Source organism: Malaya genurostris, chromosome 3, assembly GCF_030247185.1.
Source record: "Malaya genurostris strain Urasoe2022 chromosome 3, Malgen_1.1, whole genome shotgun sequence".
Lineage (NCBI taxonomy): Eukaryota > Metazoa > Arthropoda > Insecta > Diptera > Culicidae > Malaya > Malaya genurostris.
The window spans coordinates 19,526,292-19,553,190 of NC_080572.1; positions in this window are offsets into that span (position 1 = coordinate 19,526,292).

Here is a 26,899-nt window from a genome sequence, read left to right on the forward strand (position 1 = left end):
TTTTTATTGATTCCACTCGCTCGGTGCCCATGTTTTGTTGTTTTGTTTTTCGTTGATAAATTTATTTCAGTCCATTGGAGATTCAATTATCGGATGGTACAAATAGCATCTAAACGTTAAGCTTTCTTTATTTTCAGGTTTTGGATTTTGGATAGTGAAAAGAAGAAACTTTAAAATAAAGCACATTTTAATATTTGTTCTACTGTGATATCGAGAGTCGAAGCAAAATATCTGGCACGAATATTTTGGACGACTAGCACATGCATATTATGTATCAGGTCAGCCAGTTATAATTGCGACTGAAGATACTGATGATAAACTTGTGGAAGGGGCTTAAAATAAACATTGCTCCGAATACCGCCAAAACCCTCAAAGTATTCCAACTAGAATAAAAAACAAACGAAAAATTCCAACTTGGGCCTATTTTTTTTCTTTTTTAGTTGAAAAAAGAAGCCTTAATCTTGACAACGTTTCAGAGTGGAAGGATTAATACTTTCGGAGCAGTAAATTTTTCCATCATCATCCGCAGCGCAACTTTAATTATTTTTTCAGGGAAAAATTGTTTTTCTATCAAATATGAATAATTATGATTTTTAATATAAGGCATCAAAAGTTTGATAAAAGAATTAGTTTTTATTTTTTGTTTCCGGAATCGCAATAATCCTTTTTCTCACGAGATTGCTTTCATAAAAAAATATCTTGATGCAGTCACGTACCCAGAGGGGGGGCCCAAGGGGCCCGGGCCCCTTCCGAAATCAAAAACAGGTATATAATTATTTAAAAGGTCTCAGATAATAATGTAATACAATAACAGTTTCAGTGGAAAAGTTTAAAGTGTCTGTTTAAAACACCCGTAAAAGGCACACTGAGAATTAGTTACATAAGCAATCTTCAGTAACATTATTTTTTGTTATCATTGGGCCCCTCCCGAAACGAAATCCTGGATACGGGCCTGTCTTGATGTGTTCATCGTATGCGATGTCTTACGAATACTCCAGTTTTCTGGCATAACAGTTAAAATTCCCATTCTCTCGAACTTAGTTGCATCTTTTGCATTAAACTTTTGTTTCAATTCGATAAGATAACCGGAAGCAAAAATGGTTCATTCTAAGAAGGCAATCGATATTTTAAAATTTGAGAAATGCAATGTTACAATGTAAGTAAATGTAAGAATTACTTCTGTAAAGCCATAACGGAAAATAAAATAATCTACCTACAAGATCAACTCCTTCAAATGATCATCCGAATGAATTCGACTTCATCACTTTTTGAAGCATTTCAAGTTGGATGGCCATTTGCAAATAATATTATAATGAATTTAAAATTTAACGGTGATGTGAAAAAATTATTTGAATATTTTAAATTGAAATGCTTTGCTCGTTCTTTAAAATAGAGAATCTCAAAGTTCACAAATTTCATATTGCCGTTGTGGCAAAAACATTTCATAAACCAAATGTCAAATTAAAAAGCAATTCACATTATGTGGTTCATCGATTTGACAGGTTTACTGGAATGGGTGGTGGAGTTGCCATTTTTGTCCAACGGCAAATTAACCATCGAATTTTACCTTCTTTCAATACGAATGTTATTAAAAGCTTGGGAATCGAAGTTGAAACCATTCATGTATTTTTTTTCATCGCTGGAGCATATTTGCCATTCCAATGCACCGATCGATCGAAATTTTGAGTAATATGGGCTTAAATACAAAGTATGTCCAGTGGAATTGTAAGTAGAATAACAGTAATGGTAAAATACTTCATAATCAACTCTCAGCTGGTTACTTCACAGTTCTTCATCCCAGTAATCCGACTCTTCCGTGAAAAATCTCTCTACAATTGATCTAGTTCTAACAGATCAAAGTCACATTTGTAGTGAACCGATTACACATGCTGACTTTGACTCAGATCATCTTCCTGTAACATTCAGAATTTCCAACGAAGCTATAATCAATCCAATTAGTTCTATATTCAACTATCATAGAGCCAATTGGTTTGAATACAGATCTCACATTGTGGATAATGTGGATCATGAAATTATTTTAGAAAATTTTGCGGACATCAACACAGCAATAGATAATTTGAATCATTACATTATCGAAGCTAGAATGCTTTGAGTTCACATAGCTCAAACTAAATTAAATTCTCCTATCATCGATGACAATCTTCAACTGCTCATTCGGTTGAAGAATGTTCGTCGACGACAATATCAATGTTCTCGTGATGATGAAAGACATAGTCGAAATGAAAATTTCGCAAAAGAGGTTGACAAAGTTGAATCATATTTTAAACCTTTCCGGAAACTTTCTAAGGTTCTTAAGAAACCTTAGAAACCAATTCCTGCTCCCAAGGAAGGAAATCAAATACTTCTTACAAATGGCGAGAAAGCTCAAAAACTTGCTCAGCAGTTCGAGAGTGTCCACAATTTTAATTTGAACGTTGTGAGTCCTATTGAAAATGAAGTCTCACTGAAATATGATCATATTTCAACTCAAGTGTTATCACAAGATGACATTATTAAGACGAATTTTGATGAAATTGAATCAATTATTAGGAAACTTAAAAACATGAAGGCTCCTGGTAATGATGGAATTTTAAATATTCTTATTAAAAATCTTCCCGATGTTACCTTGAGACTCTTGGTTAAAATTTTCAACAAGTGTTTTTCATGAGCTTATTTCCCTAAGAGATGGAAAACGCTAAAGTAATTCCCATCATCAAACCTGATAAAATCCCAGCAGAAATATCAAGTTATCGACCAATTAGTTTACTTTCTTCTATCAGTAAACTTTTTGAAAAAAATATCTTGTTGAGAATAATGTCTCATATAAATGAGAATTCAATTTTTACCAGAGCAGTTTGGATTTCGTCATGACCATTCAACTACTCATCAATTTGTAAGAGTTATGGACATGATAAAACCAAATAAATCTTCAGTGTTTGGCACAAAGGTTTAATAGTAAAAATGTCTGATTTCCAGTTTCCTATTTATTTGATGAAATGATTCAAAATTATTTAACGTACTCTTCAGGTTAGCTATCAGAATTGTAAATCAGAGTTGCTACCCGTACAAACGGGTGTTCCGCAGGGTTCGAGCGTAGCTCCAATCTTGTATAATATTTTTTCTTCTGATCTTCCAAATGTACCCGTTGGTTGTCAGAAATTGATATTCTGTGATGACACAAGTCTGTTAGCCCCAGGTAGAAATCTAAGAGTGATCTGCAGTCGCCTACAAAGAAGCTTAAATATTTTCAGTGATTATCTGTCAAAATGGAAAATTAAACCAAATTCAGCAAAAACGCAATTAATGATCTTCCCTCAAAAGCCAAGAGCTTCTTTTCTAAAACCAAACATTAAATTATTAATGTATAAACAAATTTTCAAACCAGCCATGCTTTACTTCGTACTAATTTGGTCAAGTTATACATATATATATATATATATATATATATATATATATATATATATATATATATATATATATATATATATATATATATATATATATATATATATATATATATATATATATATATATATATATATATATATATATATATATATATATATATATATATATATATATATATATATATATATATATACAGAAAGAAATAATGAAATTTACACGAGATGTAAATCAATAGTAACATGAAATAGACATGGGTTGAATCGAAATTTTGATTGAAAACCTTCATCGATGCAAAACTGAATTGGATTGCATTGAATTTTCAATTAATATAACTGTATCTTTCAATTAACGCTTATTTTGCGATTAAATTATTCAAACGTACAGAATTGTAAAGTAATTTTATGTTTAATTACCTGCTCCAAATATGTGCATGAAAATAGATGTAAATTCACAAAATATTTTTATCTGTGTGTATATATATATATATATATATATATATATATATATATATATATATATATATATATATATATATATATATATATATTTATATATATGTATATATATATATATATATATATATATATATATATATATATATATATATATATATATATATATATATATATATATATATATATATATATATATATATATATATATAACTGTCAAGTGCCTGCATTGCCGTAAACTGTCTCCTCCCACCAATGCAAAACGAGTAATTCCGACAGTTCGGTGGCTTATTTCTTCCCGGTCTGGGCGGAGGTCATAAATTATATTTAAGCGCGAAATTTTTACGGCCCTCTTCCGTTTCGGCCGCGTGAGACTCTCAGAGCAAATATTTCACTCCTAATGGCTATTCAAATTTAATTTTCCCTATTTCTCGCTCTCTCGAAGCCTACTAACGCAATCGGCCAGTGCCGAAGAAGCGCATTTGTGCTCGCTCTCTATGCGCCCTTATTGCAATTTCCGTTCCGTCGATTTTATTGCCTAGAGGCTAAGGAGAGGAGTCGGCGGCACTGCTTGGATTCCAGCATTCAATACGATGGAAATGACTTTCTGCTTCTTCTGTGTCTCCTCTCCGATGGTGGACGCGCAAAGATGCCGAACGATGCAGACATGTGGACAAATCGCAGAAGGCCTCACGGACAGAGATGTGTCTCAGATGTGAAATTTTACAACTCTCCAAAGCGCAGTTCTTGTGTGCCAAATATAAAATTACCACCGGTGAGCCGGGACCCGGGAAAAGAGACAGTGCTGGTTGCACTTTTTCTCATCCTTACAATTGGTAGGGCGTGAACGTAAATATGGTGACACTTGAGACGAGCGAGGGCCCTGGAATTTTAGTAATTTATTTTTATATCTCCTCTACCAATTTCCCATGTTTGCGCATCAGGTTTGCCTGGACAAGTTGGTAGCTGAAAAGCTAGGTAGTGCAGCGCTTGATGGAGGATTTTATTTTGTTTTTGTTTGGTAGACATAGCTCTCATACTTGGAAAGTAAATTCCGGTCGGTCGCAACTGTTTGATGTTGACCGATAGCGCGCTAAGGTAACCCATTCAAAACCGAGAGGCTTGCGTTTTTGATAGTCTACTTTAGTCAAGTGGCGGGTTGATACCGTTCTCATATCGGTTTATATGAAACATCGAAGTAATTTCCATTTTTTAGTTATTTGAACAAATTTATGGTGCTTGAACAACCGGAAACAGTACAAAAATCATGAAATTCCTATCACTCATTCCCTGATATAGAATTGGAAGTCAAATTGGGATCAATTTCTAAAGAAACTCTTTTAGTCTCAAAATTCTTCATTTTGTGAGCGCTTATTTCCACTCCACAGTAGCTGACTATTACTTTTGGTGCTTTCAGAAAATGTGAACCGGTGTAGCCGAAGTAAGTTATTTTGGCCATTAACTTATGAATCCTATAAATCCTGTAAACTGGAATAATTTACCGGATGTTAGATCAGGACAAAATTGAAAAACATATCCTTAATCTACGTAGCGGTGTGATAATGCATTTCTCTTGTTATTCACTCAGTCTCGTTAAAACCATCATTTTCATGAAGATAAATTCTAACACGAAGCATTTTTAATACAAATTCATTCAGATTGATTCGAGTAGACAACAAAAGTATGCTCCAGTGCTTACGACACATATTCGGCAACATTCCTCAAACCAAATATATTGAAAATAGTTTGTTGAAATCGCACGGAGAACCCTTCGATCATAAAATTGCGATATCGCAGTTTTTGATTTTTGCGACAGTTGATTTAACTAATTTCTTTTTGATTCAACCAATATGATTTTTGATTTGCATATATTCAAGTAGTTGAAAAATATGTTGTTTGAATGCTGTCAAATGCGGGGACAGTTGAAAGCAAAACAATAATCGCAATGCAAAATCAATAACTTTTTTAGTTGAAATCTGTTCGCGTCGCTTCAAAATGTCAATGAAAACAACATCGATGGTTAAAGCGTTTGGTGAAATTGTGTTCATTCGATTTGAGAATTTTATGATAACAAGTTTGATACCGATGATGATGTTCATGCATTAGCAATAAAACGCTTTTTGACATGAATTTAATTTATAAAAGTAACAGGAGCGAAGGGTTTCAAACACACAGAACGCGCTGCGTTTGAATGGCGCGTTTGAATTGCCGTCGCAAAATTACAATTCCCAGTGGTTGATGCACCCAAGCACATATAAATTGACTAAAATTATCAGTGCATAACTTTAGTTCAACCGTTTGAAGGCATCATCTTTCAATACTCATTTCAGGTAAATTTAATAAAAATATCTAAAACAAATAAAACCTATTTAGTTTTCAACTAACAGAATTTTTTTTCAATAACAACACCAGTTATTTCAACTAAAAAATTTGTTGAAATTGAAAGGTATGTGTCCTCACTAATTGACAGCATTTTTTTTTTCAAACAGTTAAATTAGTTGTTTTAACCATCGTTTCTGCTAATCGAAAAACAAAAATGACAGTTTAGTTAAAACAACAATCGATTAGTTGTACCAAATTTTAACCAATCGAATTCAGAAAATCAACTAATATTCTGGTTGAAATGGGATCGCGGGTGGTTCCGTGCGGTTAAGCAGTCACCGAGAAAAATAAGCGTATAGAAAAAAAATGCTGTTTGACGGTTTTGTCACTTCTACGATCATATCTCCAGAATCGAACCGTCATTCATATGATCTTCGAACTTGTTCCACAATCGAACAGTTACCTTCAAATGAGCCTAAGCTTGTTCAAACCGGTTTAGCCATCTCCGAGAAAACGGAGCGTATAGATTTATAGATTATATATTTTCCGATATCGTCGAGCTGATTCGAATGGTATACAATAATAGAATTCTCTGATCTTCTCTGATCGTATGTCGGATTCTCCAGCATTTCTTTTACATTTCTATAGAGAAAGGCAAAACTGTCGATAAGATCGTGAGGCTTATCAATGAAATTTGATTTTGTGAAAATTCACAATTCCTACGCAATTTGAGTGGAATTATCCAAGCAGAACTAGTAAAATACACGCCCCCAGAAATCTTGCATGTGTACCATGGCACAAAGAGACATAACCCATTCGAACCAGTTTGTCGAGATCACAAAATATGGGGGTGTGCATGTGCCAAAAATATGCACTCGCAGATGGCTGAACCGATTTTAACAAAGTTAGATTTATATGAAAGATCTCACTTTTCATAGATCGGTATTAAATGGTATCCGCATACAAGTTCCGGCTCTGGAATTGCAGAGTGATAAGAAAAAATATCATTTTCTAGATCGCATCTCGATACACGGTGATCTAAAATGAAATAAAATCCTTCAAACCAGCCATGTAATTCTTATAATTATATATATTGTACGACTGAAAACTATCGATCTATCGATTTCCAATTCCGGAAGTACTGAAAATAGTTATCTAAAATTTAGAAACGAAGCTCGCTGGTAGAATCGATTAGCGTGTATGTTTGTGGGCGTGACCATTTCAGAGATGGTTTTACCACTCAATTTTTAAGAAGCTTAGGTTCGTTTAAAAGCTTCTATAAGATCAAATGGCTGGCATTTCTGATTCCGGAGATATAATGGTATAAGAGATGTAACCGACGAAATGCGTTGATTTTTAACGTCCAATTTTCTAGAAAATGGCGGAGCCGATTTAAAAAAACCTAGTCTTATTTGAAAGCTACAAATGAGCCATTGATCTATTTCAAAAATCAACTGGCTGTCATTTCAAGTTCCGGACATACAAAGGTATAACTGACATTTTTTATCGATTGAATTTTCTCGACGATAACTTAGCGATTTTCAATATACTCTGACTTTTTTTTATTCAATAACATAATTTTTTTAAGACACACTTCTTTAGCTCTAAGATGCCAAGGGTGTTTTCTAATTTTAATTAACGACTAACTTAAAACTTAGATAGTATCATTAGGTAATGTCGTATTGGGGTCGCAATGGTCTGCTTTGACAGATTCAGTCGGCGATCGGCAGTGATACTCTGACTTATTTCAAAGTTACAGAATGGTCATTGATCAAGTTTGAAACAATTATGGCGAACATTTTCGGTTCGACAGATGTAATCTACCGTGTGACGTAACCGACAAATCCCAGTGTTTATTATTGTGCTAAAATTGCTCGGTGATTCCTGATTCGATTTCGAACAACTATTTTTAGGTTATTTTATGAGCCCTCAATACCAATGCCCGAAAATGGAATCTAATAAATATTTTACATATTTACATTTCCTTCAAGAATGTAGGTATTTTATTGCAATACTCCTGTGAAACATAATTTTCAATAATTCTGGTAGAAGTGATAAAATTTATAGATAAAAAGACATTTTTAACACATTTACTTAGACATGTTGCCTCAGCATCCGTATACAATGTTTCACTACAAATCAGTCATATGCCTCACAACAATGATGCGTTATGCCCGTTTAAATGTCAAATTAGAAATAGAACAGAATAAGAAATATTATTTGTATAAGAAATTATTTGCGTAATCAACTAGTAACAAGTAGTTGAGTGACTATTTTGATAAAAAAATATAACACAGATATGATTTTGTTTCTATTCATATTTAAGGGGCGGGTAGGGTCTAACACTTTCCAAAAATCATTTATTTTTTTCTTTGTATTTTCTTATAGTAAAACATTTCAAGAAATATTATGTGACATTTTCAAGCTTATCTGAACAAAACTCAGCAAGTTATCAGCATCAGCATTAGCTTCGTTTATCTCATACTGCGAAGAAATAAGAACTCGGCGCATAGGTCCGAAACTTCTGCTTTGATTGACTTAAAAACTTGACAAAACATTCTTGAACTGTTTCATTATAACAAAATATAAAAGAAAAAATATGATTTTTTGAAAATATTAGACCCTACGGGCTCCCTTGAGTAGTAAATTGTTTCCATTGATTTTATAGACAAAAAATTTTAAACGCGTTTTTCTCGAAAGCACGTTTTGAAAGTCCGTGTCCATCGTCAATTTTGTTCAAATTTTGCACACACTTTCTATATATAAAAACCAGACCCAACGTTTTCCTTTTTGTTGCTTGTTACTTTGGGAAGATTTTACAGCTACAAAATGGTGGATTTTTTCTTGAAAAATCGTAGTTTTCTCTTTGAACAACCACCAAAAAAGCACTAAAAAATCAAACAGAAACGTTGGGGTCTAGAAAAACTTCTACTCTAACTTTGCTGCTTTGATTTGTTCACTTCTGATTATGTTTTTTTTTGTTCGAAAGGTGACGTTTATGCGAAGGTTTAAAGCTATAGTACATAAGGAAAATCCTTCGTGACAGTAGAGAAAAACTAGAAAATTTATTCGTTTAGAATTGGAAATTTGCCACTCAAACTGGATGGTGCATGCTAGATCTTCGATGATTGTTTGGCGTGTATGAAGTTATTAAATGCTAGCTGACTGTAGAGCAAAATATGAATACGAGAATAATAATAAAATCGTTCGATGCCAAACGAGCTGATTTGTGCAACAATTTCATTGAACCTACTTGATTCACGTGTTTCTTTATTTCGAATCACATGTTCAATTAAGTAAGGACGCCTGTTCGGTTCTCTACTTTTTCGAACGATTCCATTCGAATTACAAGGATGTTTTTTATTTTTTCGGCTTAAATTTATTATAAGCAGTTCCCATGCTATTTCTTTGAAAGATTTTTTGAACGAGATTTTGTGTAAATTTTTCTCGAAACGACCTCCAAAGATCGGCAATTGCTTCAAATTGCAATTTCGGTTATTTATTTGAGTCCAAACGTCTTCAATTGGCCCAAACACGATTCGAATTATATCAACCCAGAGTAAACGAAATTTCAAATTATTTGCGTTTGAGTGGTTATGAACAGTTTCGTCCAATGTACTCGAACCATCCCGTTCGCCTCCTGTTATTAAATTACATCGATGGAACCGAGATTGGGGAACTCATCGTCATTTTTTACCTATTCGAACGTTTCACTCTCTTGCTCATAAACTTTCAAACTGATTTTGGTTGTGTTTCGCCTGGGTCATTTGGGACTTTAAAGAGCAGGAAAAAACTGCTTTAAAGTTCGAAGTGTACGTGTGTACCTGTTTTGGGGAAAAATGTTGAGATCGAATCAAAAACAATTATCAGATGATTCATTTTTATTGATAATAATACTTCTAACTGTGCGAGAAAAATACCATTCTACTTCACTGATCGCGAGCAATCATGAGGGTCGTTCGATAATTCTGACTTTAGAGTATTCGAAATAATTTCTATCCAAAGATAATTTTTGAGCTGTGACAAGTTCACCGGGACAGCTACAGGTACAGAAATAAGAGAAACAAGTACAGGATGTACTGGCACGATTGTAGAGAGTACAGAAAATGGTACTGGATGTGCAGATGGTACAAATATAAGTACAGAAGTTATAGGACAAATACAGAAAATACGGGAGCAGGTACAGAAAGTACATAGGAACAAATTCTGAAACAAGCACAGAAAGTATAGGAACAACACACAAATAACAGAAACAAGCAAACAAAGTACAAAATAGAGTGTAGAAAATAGAGGATCAAGTACAAAAAAAACTTTTAAGTTCAAAAGTTAATCGCAAATGTTATAGAGGCAACAATTTTTAATGGCAAATTAGAAGAAGAAAAAGCTCCACATATTCCAATGATGCCCACTGATATGTCATTTTAATTTGACGTCATTTTCTCATCCTTTTTACTTTTTTGTTACAGTCAATAATCGTTAGAAGTTTGTAGCGTGGGCAATCGTTATGAGTCTGTAGAGTGAATTTAGAGTTTTTTTTTTTCAGATGGAAAATTGTACGCTGCTTGTTCGCGTTTCGGCAAACCACCGGTTTTATATATTTTGTCCTGTTGTCCCGATATAAAAAGGTTGGGGCCACTATCATAGAGCATTATAATGATATTTTTATTCAATAATCATTAAAATTGATAAGTAGTATTGATTTTCTACATCTTATCTAATATTGTTGCGCTACGAAGTGTGCAGAAGTCCGCTAGATAATGATAAAACTTTAGTTAAGAAATGTCTTCAATGTTTAGAAGGATTATATCAAAACTATAGACATTTTTTTGATTGCTGAGATTCGTTTTGTTATATTTTATTTCCTTGGCTAAGTGGTTGAAAAAATGGATCAATATAGAATAATATTCCCGTTCTAATAAAGATTGGTTTTAGAATTTTATTGTTTTCTTATGATAATTAAAAACGATTAAGAATACAATTTATCAGCCAAAAAAAACCAATCACTGGAATTGCAAAGGGTATTTCATCAACCGCGAATCCTATTCTTCAAATCACACACATATATCGTCGTTGAACAAATGTGTGCAAATTCTGTTCCTTGCCTTCGCCTACCGAAAACAATGCACCGTTTAATGCACTGAATGTTTCGGATGCACCTTTTGACTCACCGCGCATTTTTTTCCTTTCTTCAGCGTTACCCTAAAGAAAAGCAAGTCTTCCATGCCACATAATCAATTTTAATCGTTGCGAAATAACTCAGGTGAGCAATAATCTTGGGTTGGCATTTTTGCCGCGACGACTCTCGAATGGCGATTGAAGCAGGCATTCGGTAAATTGAATTTCGTAGCCGGCTGTGCATCCGATGCTGGTTGCAGCTTAATCATTGTCGCAATTTTACGCGCAATTCTCCATTCCCGCTCCAGGAGAACAAAACTGCTCTTTCAGTAGAGGAGTGCTTGACGAGGCTCAGGCCATTAAATTATAATTTTCTCCTCACTTTGTCTTTCGATGTTGAATTATTTATGGACTGAAGCAGAAGGCGGTGAAATGACAGTAAGGAGGACTTCTTTGGTACTGCAGAACTCGGCCTAGTTGGTCGAAAGGTGCGATAATGGCTGCACCTCACTCGCGCAATACCCGACTTTCGGGCTCATTACTTGATTGTTGCATATTTCATTAGATTGCGCAAAAATAGACATGATTGTGTGGAATGATCGACAAAGATTGAGAGATTCGCGGGTGTTGGAAAGAAACAACTACTGGTTGTTAGCCAAGAAAAACCTGTTGGAAATTTAGAGTGACTTACAACCAATCCCATTCATCGGACTATTTCTCTATACGATCCAAATCTCTATTGATAAATATGACTCTTGGTTGACATTAATTACTAGACATATGACACTGCACATTAGGTCTTACATGGACTGTTTCAAGAGCGCATTAAATTAACTGTTTGGTGACACTAGTGGCACTGGCAGTCCCATTATTTGTCCAGAATCAGCTTCAACGCGAAGGAACTTGTTATTGCATGTGTGACTTGAGGTTAGTCCTTTCCTCGTTAAGGTTGAGCATGTAGCCACCAGAAATTCCACCAATAGAAGTCCAGACAGTAATCGTTATCCACAGCTCTATGACAGTTAGTAGTGACCAATAATTCATTTTCAGTCACACTTTTATTTCACACTCACAGGCTCTGTCGCGTCCATTATCGTACCTTTCTCTATCCAGCGACGGGCTGCATCTAGCGTCTGGAAGAGCTCGGCCATGCAAGTATCAAAATAGAAAAAATGCTATGCATCGTAAGCTACCTAAGCGTTCCACTATTACCACATGTATGTACGCTTCGTGCGGTCATACGAACTCTAACGGAACGGTGGTCCCATTTTCTATGATTAGGTTTTTAGTTCCATTCACACGCATTGCAAAACTATTCGTGGGTTGGTTGACTTCACTGCCGGTCAAAGTGTCAACTTACCAGTCGTTTAATTTAAACCGTGAAGTTAGGTTCCATTGCCCGTTTCAGGCTATAAAAGTAGGTTTGGTTGCACCATGGTGGCCTTAATTGTTCCAGAACTAGTGATTGTAAATGTCTTATAGTGAAAGTTACTCTGCACTACCAACTTCAAATTATATTACAGTGCTTTCTATCCACCGAGCTTATTCACCGAGTAGTGTAGTCATCGTAGAGTCATGCTGCATTGACCAAACATCAACTATTAGGGCATAGGACAGTGCAGAAAAAACAAAACCATTACACCGGTTCATTCGAAAACAGTCAACAAAGTCAAAGTACTACGATCGAACTACCATCGCCGACGATTCATCTGTGTACAGAAAGATTGCAAATTTTCCCAAAAACTGTAGCTTTGTGTAATTTGGCATTCCATGATAATCTTTTTTTCATGTTTATTTATTATGATGTAAAGTCATCACGATCACAGTTTAAGTAATATTAGTGCCCGAAGAAGTGCTACAGCGAATACAATCTGTTCAAATATTTAGTTAGTGATAGTACTCAGTCCGTCTACCTTCTCTGATCCACTACCTTCTCTAATCAACGGTAAATACGCTTAGCTGGGTATATTGTCAGTATATTGGACACGAGTGAAACCTCTCGTATCATTCATTGTCCAGTAGAGCTTCCTTTAATCACCTTCTAATATTCGTTTAATTGCCATCCAAAATAGTTCAATTGCCAGTAGCAGACTTGAGTTTTTCGAACGTCTGTACAGAATTTCGGTTTCACTAATGACGTTAATATTGAGATACGTAGCTCGTCTAGAAAGTTAAAGCTTTACGAATTAGACTAGCTATGAAGGACAAAATATATGAGATCGAGGACAAAATATATGAGAGGAAGAGACCTCTGGGCCTCTCACAACGATCCCGCCATTTCTTGATCGCTGTCGATTGAATTCAACGACGCAGCAAAATTCAGCAAGCTAGTTTCGTATGAAAACTGAATAACATTGATATCAACTCACTGAAAATTTGGTCTCAACTTGATTTTCGTGCTTCACAACAATCGCTGCCCACTACCAGTTTAGTACAGGCAAGATTTCATCGATCATCGTTTGGGTATTACATACCGATAACATCAAGCTTGAGAACATCCAACATCAACTTGAAACCAAACTTGTTAAAAAAATCAGCAGTCGAAAAAAAATGTCTCGCTGAAATTTGATATGATGTGTTCGCAACAGCGAAGCGTCAACCTATCATTCGTAACAAGCAAAGCGTCAACCTTTCATTCGCAACAGCGAAGCGTCAACCTTTCATTCAGTTCACTCATACATCAACGCATCAATAAGGAACGTACGGAAATGGTCCATTCAGTGGAGGGAAATGCCGCGTCTCGCGCCCGTTAACTACGCAAAGCAACAAATAGCAATACTATCACTCCCGCTCATTCTCCCACTGCAACCAATGAGAAGCCAGGATCCATCAGACAATGCAACCGATTTAGCTATAAATACACATTTCCAATAGATGTAAAATCAGATCCTCGCTCCGGATCAACCAACGCGACTTTCCAGATCAGGAGTTCATTCCATTTTGGATATATTCATCAGCAACATCGCCATAGACAGCTCTCCGGTTGTCTTCAACGAGCTCTCTTCTGACCACTTTCCAGTAATATTGACGTTGGGATCTTCACCAGGAACAGTGCCTATTCAACCTCGGAGGAACTATTATCGCACCGATTGGGTCCAATTTCAACAAATCGCCGACCAACTTATTAATATCGATTTGCCACTTGATTCCCCGATGGAAATCGATGCAGCCCTATCTTCCTTCCAGCATTCACAATTTAGGACTCAACATTGTTAGTCCACATGAAAGAGCCGTTGCTGATAGCGTAGCTGAGGTTGACCAATCAGACAGCTTAGTTCCTGAGGGAAGTAGAGTCACTGCGAATGAGCTGATGGCTATTGTGAAAAAATCCAAAAATATGAAGGCCTCCGGTTTCGACAACACATTCAACATTCAGCTGAAACATTTGAGTATTCGCTCATTTGTTTTCTTAGCTAAAATTTTTAACAGCTGCTGGGACCTTGGTTACTTCCCTTCAAAGTGGAAGTTAGCTAAAGTTATCCCAATTTTGAAACCGGGGAAAGATCCTTCCCTTTCCAAGAGTTATCGGCCCATCAGCTTACTCTCTGCCCTATCCAAGCTGTTTGAAAAGTCAATACAAAGGCGAATTCTTGCTTTCGCAGATGAACAGGATATATTTCTGGAAGAACAGTTTGGGTTCCGGAATAGAAGATCCACCATCCACCAACTCACAAGGGTTAACGACGTCATCCAGCAAAACAAATCAGTGTCCAAAACAACTGCCATGGCAATATTGCATATTGAAAAGGCATTCGATAATGTGTGGCACAATGGCCTGGTGTTCAAACTGCATCGGTATAATTTTCCCATGTATCTTATTGAAATTATCAAAAATTATCTTGCAGATAGAGCCTTCCAGGTTTCTCTGAATAATGCACTTTCAGAAAGATTTACTATTCCTGCTGGTGTACCCCAAGGAAGTATCCTAGGTCCCATTCTATACAACATTTTTACATCAGACATCCCACCTCTTCCGGGTGGTGGTGTTCTGTCACAATTTGCTGATGATACTGCCATTCTTCATAAAGGTCGTGTCATTAATGCTCTGAAGAATAAACTACAGACAGGTCTGGACGCTCTAACTGAATATTTTACAATTCATATATTTGCCGAATACGATTCGGTGATGAGGTCATCCAATGGTCCGACGAAGTTATCTATCTAGGACTCACCTTTGACAGACATCTGATATTCAGGTCACACGTTGACAAAATCGTTCAAAAATGCAACATACTCATTAGGTCTCTGTATCCGCTGATTTGTAGAACATCTAAACTGTGCCTGAAGAACCAGATGGCTGTCTATACACCAATCATCTACCCCGCAATTGAATACGCAGTCCCTGTTTGGCGGGGCTGTGCACGAACACAAAAACTTAGGCTTCAGCGCATTCAAAGTAAGATCTTAAAGATGATTCTAAATCTACTCCCTTGGACAAGGACTAGTGTAGTACATGAGATGGCCTCCCTGGATATACTAGAACAAAAATTCGAACAATACTGCACGAAATTTGAAGAGAGGTGCTCAATCTCTGAAATACAAATAGTTCAAAATTTGTACGTATTAGGTTAGGGATAGTTATAAGTAGGTAGATATTTTAATTTTAATAATTAAAATAAATATTATGAGTAAACATTAGTATGTAAAACAAGAGTAACTAAAACACCTATTATTAATAACGAATCGTATGAACAACAAAGATAAAAGGCCAAAGGATCAAAACACTTGTACTGTAAAATGTTGATGTAATACACAAAAATAAGATTAATAAACAGATATTTATGCAAAAAAAAAATATATGATGTATAATCAGTATTTTTTTAACCTTCGAATAGAAAACATTAAAAGCAAAAGCAAGTGAACTAATCATCCATCCGAACAATTCTTCTGGTGCTTTCGAACGGTCTACAGCCAGGACACAAGTGACTGCCGGTGGAAACGCTCTCGGCCAGAGCGTTTTGTCTTCCGCTTGCTTTCGATTTCTTTCAGTGACCTTTCTCCGATCGATATTGTTTTAATGCGTGAGTGCAGTCGTTGCATCCCCTGCAAAGAGTTCTTCGATATTCATATGCACCTTACTGAAAGTTATTAAACAAATCGTTCGCCGTCCTCCCTGTGGTGCTCCAAGAGATGCAAGTATTCCAGTAGGTATCAGTTGAGTACTTGCTTTCATCAAACGTTGGTTCAAGCCAACATGTTGTATGGTCTAAATAGAAAAGGATTTTCTTGTTCATATCTACTCGCATATCAGTTCTCTATCAATTGTTGTTGAGTAAACATAACGAGTTAAGTCTATTTCTTACCATACCTTCAGAACATTGCTGCAATGATTAAGAGTTTGTTAAAAAAGATGTGTAAAAATATCAAGTCTGTCTATCCAACATGCAAAACACAAGCATATCAGTCTCAAACAGAGTAAATTACATTGACGTAACGTCGAAAAATACGTGATGTATTACAAATATTACGCGCAATAGTGCCAAAATTTAACGTTTTATAGCATAAAAAATCTAGCTATACTCAAAAATTTTTCTAATAACGAATTTTAAACCCGACTATTTTCGCTCAAAAAAGATTATACTCCACATTCCTCTAGATATCAGCCGATAACTATAGCACTCCAACTCAAATTCTGCATCCATCTATCAGGAAAGTAAGATGTTCAAGAACTACCGACTTGATTGTAGAATTTATTAAACATTCAGATACCAAAAGCAGTTTAGAAATTTTGAAATAGTTTTCTAATTAAAAGGAAGACGAGCTTAAGTAAATATAAATTATTTATACATTTAAGGAAATATACTGAAACAAAATTATGTAGACTTAAGCTGCGTTTGAAAAAAAAACTTAATGGCGTCGCGTATCAGCAGGTTCTTAATATTGGCGACCATCACTAAACAGATAAAAGATCGGCTGAAAAGTTCGTATCGTTTCTATGAGAGGGCGCCACTAGAATTAAATCCATACCATTTTCAGTTAGTACCAACCTTCAAAATATACGTGTATAAATTTGACAGCTGTCTGATTATTAGTTTGTGAGATATTGCATTTTGAGTGAAGCTACTTTTGTTATTGTGAAAAAAATGGAAAAAAAGGAATTTCGTGTGTTGATGAAACACTACTTTTTGATGAAAAAAAGTGCCGCCGATACCAAAAAATGGCTTGATGAGTGTTATCCAGACTCTGCACCAAAGCAACAATTCGTAAGTGGTTTGTAAAATTTCGTACTGGTCATATGAGCACCGAAGACGATGAACGCAGTGGACGTCCAAAAGTGGCTGTTACCAATGAAAACGTGAAATCCACAAAATGATTTTCAATGACCAATGAAGTTGATCGAGATAGCTGACACCCTAAAGATATGAAAGGAATGTGTTGGACATATTATTCACGAATATTTGGATATGAGAAAGCTTTGTGCAAAATGGGTGCCGCGTGAGCTCACAATCGATCAAAAACAACAACGAATTGATGATTCTGAGCAGTTTTTGGAGCTGTTATATCGAAATAAAACCGATTTTTTTCGTCGATATATAACAATGGACGAAACATGGCTCCATCACTTCACTCCGGAGTCCAATCGACAGTCAGCTGAGTGGACTGCACGCGATGAACCGATCCGAAAAAAGTTTTGTTCATCAGGACAATGCACCATGTCACAAGTCGATGAAAACCATGCTGAAATTGAACGAATTGGACTTCGAATTGCTCCCTCATACACCGTATTCTCCAGATTTGGCCCCCAGCTACTTTTTCCTGTTCTCAGACCTCAAGAGAATGCTCGCTGGTAAAAAATTTAGAAGCAATGAAGAGGTAATCGCTGAAACTGAGCGTTTCGTGGGGAAAAACTATTACCTATCTTAAAAGGTTTTATTTTTTTTTATTCCAGATGCGCACAAAGTTATGAGGTGAGCCACCATTTTTTTCCTAGATACATGTGCCATTGCTGGTAATAAAAAGATTTTGACTGTGTCATCCCAAAAAATTATCCAAAACATGTATTTCAATATCTTGTTCTTGCGTATGTAATTTTCCTCCAATCATGTGCTCGTTCGAAACTATCTCCATGTATATTGTCTGAACTGGTCGAGTTGTCTGGTCCTGTTCTAGGTTGAAATTAGTAAAAACCTGTTTTAATCCACCTAGTGGTATAATGATGCCTTTCTCATATAAATCATACTATTATACATAATACTGTGGTATTCTTCAAAATCATATTCTTCGATTCTTGAGACAATAACCGAAATCGGTTTGTTTGGCCGTCTACTGACAAAAAACTATCAATTGGAGAAGATTTGAGGTCGATTTAGAAAAAATTTTACATTTTTTTGCCCTTTTCAGTGATGCTATAAAATTTTTAACACACTTTACACTATATTTCCGAATCCGGAGGTTGGATCCGAATGAAATTCAGTAATTCCGTATGATTACATAATGTTACATACACACATACACTCTCTCTCACACACACACACACACACACACACAATGTTGGTTTTATTTACATTCGTTTAATGCGCAGTCCGCACTGCGAACGGTTCACTATACTGATTACTTCATTATATTATTTCTAAACGTTATTACTTCCGATGTACATATTTCGAGGAAAAATAATTCCAATAGTCATTTGAGAACTCCTTAGAATATCCGATTATTTGTTTTTTCAGCGTCGCTCACATTTTGGTGTATTTTTCTCGAATGCAAACGACCAGCAGCTGGATGATGACGCATCCCAAGTAACAATTCGAATACCTAATGGTTTTGATTATAATTCATAGGAGTTTTGTAATTGATTTCTAAATCACTACCTGTTTTATGATAACTATAATAAGTGTCTCTTTTGACAAGTAATATCATAGTTTTTAAAGCCTCTATAGAACACTTTACCTAGACTAACAACTGGACTAGAAATAAAACAATGTTTACTAGAATAAAACCATGCAAACTCTCTTAATATTGCTTTCAAACATTTTCTTTAAAACATTATTGTCAGCAGGCGCGGCAACTATGGGGGGCAAAGCAATTTTTACTTGGTTGCTTTTTATTTGCCCTAAGCTTTACGATTCCTTTATAAAAATGCTTTATATATTGAAAAGTTTAATGATCTGTAGTAATAATTTTTTGTGCCCTCCCCAATATTTCTTGCCGCCACTGATTGTCAGTTAAAATCATGATAAAAGAAAATATCATGGCCGCCATTATGATGTCCTGTACTGTAGCATTTATTGACATTAAATAAACTTCGAAATGCAAAAACGAGGAAATATGATGGACTTTCATGATTCATTTTCAGAACGTATGCACAAGTTTTAACGCCACGAAATAGTTTTATACAAAAATGACGATGAATCACAAAAAAATATTTTTCAAATACGATTCTTATTTATATCCATACATTCACGATAAAAATTAAAGCGAAAGATTTTTTTTACGTTCGGAAAAATCCTCTAACTCGTAATTAAAATCTAATATATTCTTACTGATTGCATTCAAAGCAGACATGACACACACAAATAGTCAAGAAAAATATCATCAAAACGACAGTTTATTCATTGCTAAATTCATTCCGTGAATCTTATGAAGAATGGTCCACTTTGCAGGAACATGCTCTTAAAGAGGTTTTCAGTAGACTTTCGTGGAGTGTAAAGTTTTTATGCAAGATTTGAAGACAGCTACAAGCATTTATTAATATTAAAAATGTTGCTTGGCAATCGCTCATATATTTCAGTATTTAATTTATCTCAATATTTCAGTGAAAGAAACAATCAAAATGCTGTACAGGATTCATTTCTGGCATTCAGAAGAACCAACTTGTAGAATTCTCTGCGATATTAAACACTGTTCGGAACATTTTTATAGAACGCGATGCAGTAAAACGATAGTTAACGTTTGTTTGGTGCAAATTTCGCACAGCGAAAAGTGTACACAGCTAAACAAATTACTCAAGATTTGCACTAAACGGATGATTTTTACCATCGATTTGCAAAGAAGCAATCTTAATAGTTCTTTAGATAACATTTAGAACCATTAGAACGGCTGATTCTGTATGATGTTTCCTATCGCCCACTTTTCGTTTTCTTTTTCTCCAGTACAAACGACTACCAGCAAGATGATGCAATCACTTTTGTTTGAAGCGAAACTCACACTGCGAATGTCCAACAGTAGATATGCTCACAGAAGAACTAGTTGTTGTTTTTTAGGCGTTTAGGCTTGAGGAACGGAACCTCCTGTTCACCATTCACTAAACCACCAGTTGAATAAGTTGTCTTGGCGTAGATGGCAGCCTGTGCACCCGATGTTCAAGGATTATCACACACTGAAGCTAGCAAATGTGCAACAAGGTCTATTATAGATTCGGTTGATTTTGATGTTTCGTTTCCAAATTTATTCACTATTTAAACAATATTTTCGTAATAAACGTTGTATTAACAACAATCTTGCCACTTTTACTATTCGTTTCGTGAAGAGTTAGAGAAAGTACTCAATCAGGGAAAAAGTTATTAATAAATAAGATCTGCAGTAAATTCGTGTCATGAAATTTCGTTTAATGAAATTTCGAAAATGCACCCTGGTGAGAATAGTAAAGAAAGACGACGTTCTACGTCAAAAATCTATTTTTAATGCACCTAGTGATATGATAATGCCATTCACACAGTTTCAATCAACCATTTTTTTTAAGAGGTTTCTAACAGGTGGGCTTATTTTTTATCCAAATTCATGCAGATTGATTCGAACAGATAACATGCTTCAGTGCTTACGTCACATATTCAGCAGTACTCCTAAAACTAAATGTTTAGAAAATAATACATTTCAACTTGATCATTAATTAAATCTGATAAAACTGTGCTGTTAGAAAAAAGTACTGTTTGTTGGTTGCATTACTTCTACGTTTATATCTACAGGGTCCGGCACTCGAAGTGTAACCAACTTCAGACCTTCGAGCCTGGCGTCAAGGTAAATGCGACATATTATCGGGAAAGTATTCTGGAGGTTGCTTTGAAGCCTTGGGCAGACAAACATTTCGGTGGCAGACCATGGACGTTTCAGCAGGACTCGGCACCGTCTCACAAAGCTCGAGTGACCCAAGAATGGCTGAAAAACAACGTTCCGAACTTCATCACGTCCACACAATGGCTCTCGAATTCACCAGATGCGAATCCAATGGATTATTCTCTTTGGGCCATTTTGGAGAGCAAAGTCCGAACTAAAAGATACACCAGTCTCGAGGCGCTGAAAAAAGTTATTGTCCGCGAGTGGGCCAAAATACACCTGCAAGTCACATTCGGGCAGCCTGCGATTCGTTTTTTGTCCGTCTCAAGGCCATAGTCAAGGCAAAAGGTGGTCATATCGAGCAAAAGTGAATTGATTCTGAATTTTGTATTATTTTTACACATTTTGTACTTTGAATTAAGTAAAAGTAATTTTCCAAATTGAATTTATGGCCTTTTTAATTGGTTACACTTCGAGTGCCGGACCCTGTACATAGCCGGAAAAGTTAAGCATATGATTATTGAACGTGATCAAAAACCGAATAGTAGCCTTAAAACGAGCCTAAGCTTGTTGAAATCGATTAAACCATCTCCGAGAAAAGTGAGCGTATAGAAAGAAAGTGCGCGTTGTCGGTTACGTCACTTCGACGATCATATCTCCGGAACCGAAAGTGGCAGCCATATTAACTTGAAACTTGAAAACTCCTCATTACAATAATACTTTCAAATGAGCCTGAGCTTATTGAAATCGATTGGGCCATCTTCGAGAAAAGTAATTACACTAAAACCTCAATTTACGCGAACTTAGTTTGCGCGAATTTAATTTACGCGACTTTTTTACGCGTTTTATTTGCAATAACGCGCTTTTTCATTTGATTTACGCGATGATCGCGTAAACACGGTTTTTGCATAATGAAGAAAATCTTGATTTATATACATATACAAAACAATCTAACATGCTTCAGGCAATTGAATATTGTGAATTGTACATTAATGAATAATGGGCATCCAAGAATTATCTGGATAGCAAATATTGTACATAATCACCTTCGTATGACTATTGAGTGCGGTGTGTACTCGTAGTACTATTCACAGAAAAGTGGCATCCTGTGATAAGATCTGTAGAGGAACTTGTACATAAAAACCTCCTCGAAAAATGCCTTAAGGTCTACCAACGTAACCGATGATCCATCTAAAAACCACCTTAAGTTCAGGCTTTGAGATCTATTAGTGTAACTGAGTGCATTATCGTACTTATCGTTCTCGGTTCATATTCGTGATGTCACATGTGATCAATAGGACAATTGTGATTTTTCTAGACCATCCAAAAATTACCTGGAGTTGTAACTCTACGACTATGAGCAGAATTGAAAATTATACATAAACTGCACGAGTAGATTTTAAGACCTGTTTGCACCGAGGTACTTGGAAGACATACCTGTAAGTTCTTGGATACTGGAATATCCCTTAAGCATTTCCATAGTCTCAGGACATCCTCAGGCGCTAAAGCATCGCGCGTAGTAGGATTGTTCTTGTTCATTTACACTAAAATCAAATGAAATTTGAAAACCCTTTTTTACGCGAAAAATTTAAAAGAACGCGATGTTATATTTAATTTACGCACCCCCGGCTCTGCGCGTAAATTAAGGTTCCAGTGTATTTAGAAAAATTTGTTTTAATCCACCTAGTGGTGTTATGATGCCTTTCTCAAATATAATATTTTGGTATTCTATTCAAAATTCTGGAATATATGACCAATATTTCCGGTACTTCCGGAACCGGATACCGGGAACCAGGATAGCCGGAATCGATTTGTTCAGTTGCCTACTGATAATGGCTATCGATTTGTGTAGTTTTGAGATAAGTTTAGAAAAATTTTTACGGTTTTTGTTTCGCCAGTTTACAAAATCTAACACACTTTACCCTATAACTCCGAAACCGGAAGTCAGCACTGGATGATAACTCCGAAACCGGAAATCAGAACTGGATGATATTCAGGAATTTTGTATGGGACGTGAGTCCTTTCATTTCAATCTAAGTTTGTCAAAATCGGTCAAACCATCGCTGAGAAAAGTGAGTGAGATCCATTTTTGAATATATGACCACTATTTCCGTTACTTCCGGAACCAGAGACCGAGAACCAGGATAGAGGGAATTGGTCTGTTTAGTTACCTACTGATAATGGCTATCGGTTTGTGTAGTTTTGAGATAAGTTTAGAAAATTGTTTACGTGTTTTGTATCGCCGGTTTAAGGGACGGGTAGGGTCTAACACTTTTGAAAAATCATTTATTATTTTCTTTATATTTTCTTATAGTAAAACATTTGAAGAATTTTCTGTGAAATTTTCAAGCCTATTGTAATGATACTCTGGAAGCTATTGACCTTTATCTATGGCTATCTCATTCTACGAAGAAGCAAGAGCTCGGCGCACAGGCCCAAGATTTCTACTTCGATTGACTTCAAAACTTGACAAAACATTCTTGAAATGTTTCGTTATAATAAATTTAAAAAGAAAATATATGATTTTTTGAAAATGTTAGACCCTACGGGCTCCCTGGAGTAACTAATTGTTTCCAATGATTTTATAGACAAAACCCTTTAAACGCGTTTTCCTCGAAAGCAGGTTTTGAAAGTCCGTGTCCATCGTCATTCAAAAACTACTGCACCAATTTTTTTCAAATTTTGCACACATTTTCTACATATAAAGAATCAGACCCCAACGTTTTCCTTTTAGTTGTTTGTTACTTTGGAGAGATTCAACAGCTAAATTTTATTACGAACAGGTAAGTGTTTTTTTGTTTTTCGAAAATCGAGTTTTTGAATGATTGGTCAAACTCGCATTGTGCGCATGAAACTGAATTTCACCTTAAGAAGCGTTCTCAAAAATACCTCTTCACCGACGTATTTCTCAATATTTTTCCACGAAAAAATTACAAAATGTTGTTCGAATGATGCTTTTTATCATGCAATATATTTGAATTTATTTTGTTGAACGATAAATCTGGAAAAAATTCGCTAAAATTATGATTTTTTTTATCGTTTAGACCCTACCGTGAGACCGTGAGACCTTTCATTTGAATCTAAGTTTGTCAAAATCGGTTCAGCCATCTCCGAGAAAACCTAGTATGATTATTTGACACATACACACACATACATACATACACAGACATTGTTCAGTTCGATGAACCGAGTCGAATGGTATATGACACTTGGCCCTCCAGGCCAATTATTACTAGTCGGTTTTTCAAGTGATTGCATAATCTTTCTATATAAGAAAGGCAAAAAGTGTGTAGAGAAAGGCTAAATAGACAGACTCTTGTATACGGTATAAATGTAGATGAATCTTCAATTTTTGTATGATTTGTACCCTTTAATTTTATAATTTGAGAGATTACTGGTTAAAGTAAAAAAAAATTGTTCCGAATATTTCTCATACATCTTTAGTACACAAAGAGGTTCAAGTGTATGATACTGAATCACATGCGTTTGCATTCGCAACTATGAACCATGCTGGCTCGTTAGAAAACTTTGATTTAAATAGCTGTGCACACCTGTTAATTATAATATCTGCACCGTTGTGATATTTGGTTATGGCAATGTCAATGTCAGAGCTGGGATATGTATTGATCACGTATTGATCATATTGTGAGAAATTATTCTTTATATTGAACAATACGATTAAAGATTATTGCTGATGTTCATATCCTTACAACAAAACACATTTTTCTTTAGCTGATATTGCAACTTCAATTATGAACTACAATTATAGGTCGATTCCATGAGAAACGATGGAGTCTCATCAACTTTCAAATCCACTAAACGCTCTTAATGACGACAGGTTTCTAGGTCAAGTGCTGCTAGCATTAACCTCTTTTCAATTTTCCATTTGTTTCATCTCTTTGTTGCTGTTGAACTTTCATCGAACCTTATCCGAGATGCTCGCTTCGGTTATCAACCAGTTTAGTTCACTCGAAGCTTGGTCTTAACTTATGATGAATCGGTATCTGTACAGTTCGCGATCGAACAACGGCGGATGTGGGCCGCTACCTACAACGTGGACAGCGGTTGACCGCGACAAAGGGCTCATATGAGTTATGCTATACCCATCCTTTACCTGCTTTGCATAATTCAGCAAGCAGAGTAAAAAGCGATGTCGACATAATAGTTTCATTAAATGTGCTCTGGTTGTAGTGGTAATTTTGTTAACCTAAAGGGGCATTATACAATTGAATGTGGTGTACTAGTACAAGCTATCTAATTTTGTCAAGCAAGATCCCAATGACAGTGTACCCTAAGAACAAATTTAGGCCTGAATAAAGACATTCCCAGAAATTATGGACGCACTTTGATTTCGCTGTAAATAATTCACAAGTGTTAGATATTGAAATTTTATTCGATATACTAATAATATTAGACTACAACAAAAAAATATTATTCTCAACATTTGCTACTTAGCCATTGTAGACTAGCTGGCGAACGTTCCTCATTAAATTCCGTACAGACTTCTTGGCGACAAGTTTTGACACTTTTTTCTAATCTTTTTCGAACTGTTGAATGGTTTCGGCTGCCGAAACATGTTTCCTAAGATGTGCCTTCGTTAATTCCCAAAATTCCTCACTTGGACGAAGTTGTGGGCAAATTGGTGGATTCATGTCTTTTGAGACGAAAGTGACATTTTTGATAGTATACCATTCTACCGTTAATTTCGAGTAGTGGCAAGAAGCAAGAAGACAACAGGATCCTTGTGGTTTCGAATCATGGGTAGAAGTTGTTTTTGTAAACATTCCTTGATGTATATTTCGCTGTTCATTGAAGCAGTGGTGATGAAGGGTTTCGAAATCTTACCGCAACCACAAATTTCTTGCCAGACCATAACTTTCTTACCAAATTTTTCGACTTCAATCGATGTATCGGACTGGTTTAACACTTGCCCTTCTTGCACCGTATAATATGGTGGTCCCGGCAAGGATTTGTAATCGAGTTTCACGTAGGTTTCGTCGTCCATGATTATGCAGTTCAAATTTCCAGCAAGAATCGTATTGTACAGCTTTCGGCCTGGTGCTTCTTGTTTCGGACTTTAGCACGAAGAACATTTGACTTCGAAGTGCCCACTTTTTTGGCCACATCCCGAACTGAAACCTCCTTCTTTTGCTCGAACGCCTTCAGTATACGTTTATCCAACTGAGGGTTAGTTTATCCTCAAAGGTGTTATCCTCACCGAACTTCCCGATTGCATTTCGCACGGTGTTTTCACTAACTCCTTCCATTTTTGCTATCTTTCTCAGTGACAGTCCGCGTTCCGTGCACCATTTGTACACAACTTTTCGACGTTGTTCTGCTGAAAGTCCACGCATTTCGAAACAAACTAATGAAAACGAATAAACAACTGCACAAGTGGTTAGAGAAGAGTATAAACAAGAGGACGCAGCCATAAAAATTGACAGATTCTGAACCATTGCGAAATGGCAGCGGTTTTTGGTTGCATCCATACTTTCTGGGACAGTCTTTAGGAGAGTGACTCATTACAGGGTCCGGCACTCGAAGTGTAACCAACTTCAGACCTTCGAGCCTGGCGTCAAGGTAAATGCGACATATTATCGACAAAGTATTCT